The sequence below is a fragment of the Arachis ipaensis genome, chromosome B05 (assembly GCF_000816755.2).
Source record: "Arachis ipaensis cultivar K30076 chromosome B05, Araip1.1, whole genome shotgun sequence".
NCBI lineage: Eukaryota > Viridiplantae > Streptophyta > Magnoliopsida > Fabales > Fabaceae > Arachis > Arachis ipaensis.
The window spans coordinates 145,917,697-145,922,039 of record NC_029789.2 but is presented as its reverse complement, the minus strand read 5'-3'; positions in this window follow the sequence as shown (position 1 = coordinate 145,922,039).

Here is a 4,343-nt window from a genome sequence, read left to right as displayed (position 1 = left end):
GGTGGTCAAACGAGATCTACATGTAAACGGTCTCTCTGTAGACATGATACATGACAGAGCACAATGGCGTCATTTGATTCACGTAGCCGACCCCACTTAGTGGGACAAGGCTTTGTTGTTGTTGTTTGTATTAATTCATATTATTAATATATTGTTCAAAAATATTGTTGATTACCTATATTTTTTTTTCTTGTTTAGCGAAAAAAAATATGAAAATAACTACACCTTTTTAACATAATTTAACATCTTGTTTACTTGCATTTGAATGATCAAACAGAACATGTGTTGTGAAACATTGTGGAACCTGCATTAGGGAACGGCGTCGTTTTGGAAGGGAAGGGTGACATGGGCCACAGCGGTGTCACGTGGGTTGTTCACGTGAGAAAGTGGTGGGGCCAACATCGAGCAAGGAAGAAGGCGTTGGAGTTGGGGTTTGAATTGAGGGTAGCCCTTCGATTGTAGGGTCACACGTGGAATTTGACCCCTCGACAGGACTGCCCAATTGATTGGTTATAAAAGGACAAGATTTGACAGGGGAATCCACACCCTACTCTCTAGCTAGCTACAATCCTTTGACACTTAACCTTAACCCTCCCTAGCTAGTAGCTACGTCTCCTCTTAGTGATCTATAACATCTATTCATTTGTTTCAAGATTAGTACACATACTCGTATATTGTATTGGTTTTAGATAATTGATTGGAGATAAATTTTACGTAGATATTTTAAATAAAAACTGATTGGGAGTCAGATAAAATGTTTTAAAAAAAAAATTTTAAAGATATTTTTTAATAATTAAAATTTAACACATATAATCAATTAAATTGTGTTATTTTTATTAAAATTAGACTGGACAAATCAATTTAGCCAAAAAACTAATAAATTAAATTTTGAATCGGTCTAAATTAATATTTTTTATAAAAAATATTAATTTAGACCGATTCAAAATTTAATTTATTAGTTTTTTGGCTAAATTGATTTGTCCAGTCTAATTTTAATAAAAATAACACAATTTAATTGATTATATGTGTTAAATTTTAATTATTAAAAAAATATTTTTTTAAAAAGACGTTTTTGACATCTTTATCTGAGTGGCTCCCAAACTGATTATATATTTATCCTAAATAAATTTATATTTTAAACATTTATATGTAAATTAAATTAGTCCAATTTGATGTAGCAAGTATTTAAGTAAATCGAATTCGATTACTAGAGCAGAAGATACATTATATATAGGGTAAAGTATATTTTTTGTCCTTAAAGTTTGACAAAAGTTTCAAAAATACCCCTAAATTTTATTTTGTTTCAATTTTGTCCCAAAAGTTTTCGATTTACATTAAATATACCCCTAACGGCTAAATTTTCAAAAAAATTAAAACCAATATAATAATAATGTATGAAAATTATGCTTGATTTGCTTGTGTTGAGGGTTGGTCTTATGAAATTGTTGTTGAATTGGTCTTAAATTTTTTTAAAAATTAGCCATTAGGGGTATATTTGATGCAAATCGAAAACTTCTAGGACAAAATTAAAATAAAATAAAACTTAGGGATATTTTTAAAACTTTTGTCAAACTTCAGGGACAAAAAATATACTTTACCCTTATATATATATTTTTTATTTTTAATTTTTTTTTTTATAAATCTAATAAGCCTAATTAAATTTACTTGTAAAAATTGAATCAATTTAATTCAATTCACAAGTAAATTTAAAATTATGCTCTGAAAATATTCAATTTTAATAAAAACTTGTAAATAATAAAAAAAATTAAACTTAATCTACTTGTGAACAATAAAAACTTTATTATTATGTAGATCTAAATCGAATTAGGCTGATTAAATTTACCAAAGAATTTAATTCATATTCCAAAAATGATACAATGTGTCTTCTGTCGAATTAGTCTAATTTAATTTACTTAAATGCATGTAAAATTAAATGGATTTAATTCGATTTACATATAAATACTTAAATAGAGTTTTTATAATCAATTTATATAAATCTATTTAAAAAAATATATAATCAATTTTTATTTAGGACATTTGTATAAAATTGATCTCCAATTAATTTATTAATGTAAGTTACCCTTATTTTTACAACAATGTCTTTTGTTGTTGTTTAATTTATTATTCATGGTTATTATTATTTAACTTGTAATTTTAAGAAATTTCACAAATTAATGAATAGTATATTTTATCTTATTGCAGCCCTACACCGTCACCAATAATGATGTATACTATAGAAAAAATTTTAAGTGTATCGAAAAATATCAATATTTTAGTTATTTTAACTGTTGATTTTAATTAATATATATTATATATATTTTTATAATTTAAATCAACGATTAAAATAACTAAAACATCAGTATTTTTGGTACACTTAAAACTCTTCCTATACTATATAGCACTTCTTCCTTGAAGATCACAATCATCAATTATTACTGATGAATATGTTAGGCAAGATTAGAAGAGTGCACAAATAATCATCGAGTTATTCTAATTTCATACTAATTTAATGAAAGATAGGTATGATTATGTCTAAATAATAGACTAAGTTATTAATAAATCTAGAAGATATAGGAGTAATAGAAATCAAATAAGCTAAGCCAATGTGTGTATACAAATCTCTTTTGTGCCCACATTTTTTTTTTATGGAAAAGTATAAAGTATTAATATATTATTTGTCAACTTATTATCAATAATAATTAATTATTATATTTTAAACATATGTATAAGAAAATATATCCAAAAAATATATATAAAGACACTTTTATTAAGTACAGTAATAAAAAAGATATTTTTATTAAATACATCTACAAAGACATTTTCATTAAACACAATTATAAATAAAAATTGATAGAAGTTGACAAATATACTATTGATAAGGTAACGGCGTTGGTAAAGCCAACTTTTTTCCCTGATATTTTCCCATTCATGTTCCATTCAATGTTAACATTATACCAGATCTTGCTTTTTACTTCTTTTAAGATTTTGTAAAACTTTAGCTATCATATCTTTACGAGTTTGATTTTACGTACTATATATTAGGATAAAATTTACACTTTTATTTAATCAGGTGACGGAGTGGGTTTATAAAACCCAACATCGTTAAACAAACATGTCATTACACTATGCAAATATTTTTTGTGACAGATAAAAAATGAAAAAGAGTATAATAATTATAGCTTTGACAATTTATATTGGGTAGAATGAATTGTGTTTACAAAACAACATACAGTTATTGTAAATAAAATGAAGTAATAATACTTACAACATTGTACTTATAAATTAGTATTAGCTTTATATAATTCATTCAGGAGAAATTTTTCCAAACAATAATTTTTAGTATTTTTTATTATTATTTAATCACATAATAAAATTTTTAAATATATTTATTAAAAACTAAAATTTATATTTTAAATTAATCTTTTATCCAAATAATTATTCATGATCAATTAATGCTTGTATGGATGTTGATCCTACCGGTTTGACCAAAGTAAACTCTCGTTTGCCAAGGTACATTTGATTAGACAAAAATCACCTTGTATGGAAGGGAGAAAACACAGTTATAAACAATAAAGAGGGACATTAGAGTTGAGAGATATGGTTGCATCGCTTTTTGAACTAGCTTAGGTAGGATAGGATAAAAAGGGGAATATGCTCAGAGAATCATATTCTCTTTGGTTCTTACCGCATGGAAGTTTGAGATTGTAACGTAGCGCAGACATTTATATCCAAAAAAGTAACCTTCTCTTTTTTCTGAAATATATTTTTTGGGATAAAGTTTTCTTTCTAAATTTTAAAAGGAGATTTTGAAAAAATGAGCGTTAAAGTGAAGCCCAAGACAGACCTTTTACTTTTTTTTCCCTTTGTCTAACTCAAATAACAAAAATTTCAGGTATTAGAAAATTAAAAGTATTATCAGCGAAAATTCAATTATTATAGAAAATGTTGCTATTTTTCAGCGTAAATTCAAAAACATATATATATAATTTGTTTATAGTGAGAAATTTTGTGTAAATTTTATGTTAGTGTATAATTTTTATTTTTTTATTCTAAATCTTAAAATTTAAATCCTAAATTTTAAATCTTAAATTTTAAAAAATTAAAAATTAAATTTATATTAACTAATTAAAAATTAATTCTTTATGTTTATTTTGAAATTAAACTCATATTCAATGGGGGCTTGACCCCACCATACTCGTCACTGACTATATTCTTTGCAGCTGAAAATATAAAAGTAGACTAATGAAAAGGAAGAAAATCCATTGATATATTCCATCTTTATTAATATAGCTGATGTCACACAAATTTAATAACTACCTGATATGGCAGCTATGAATCCTGTA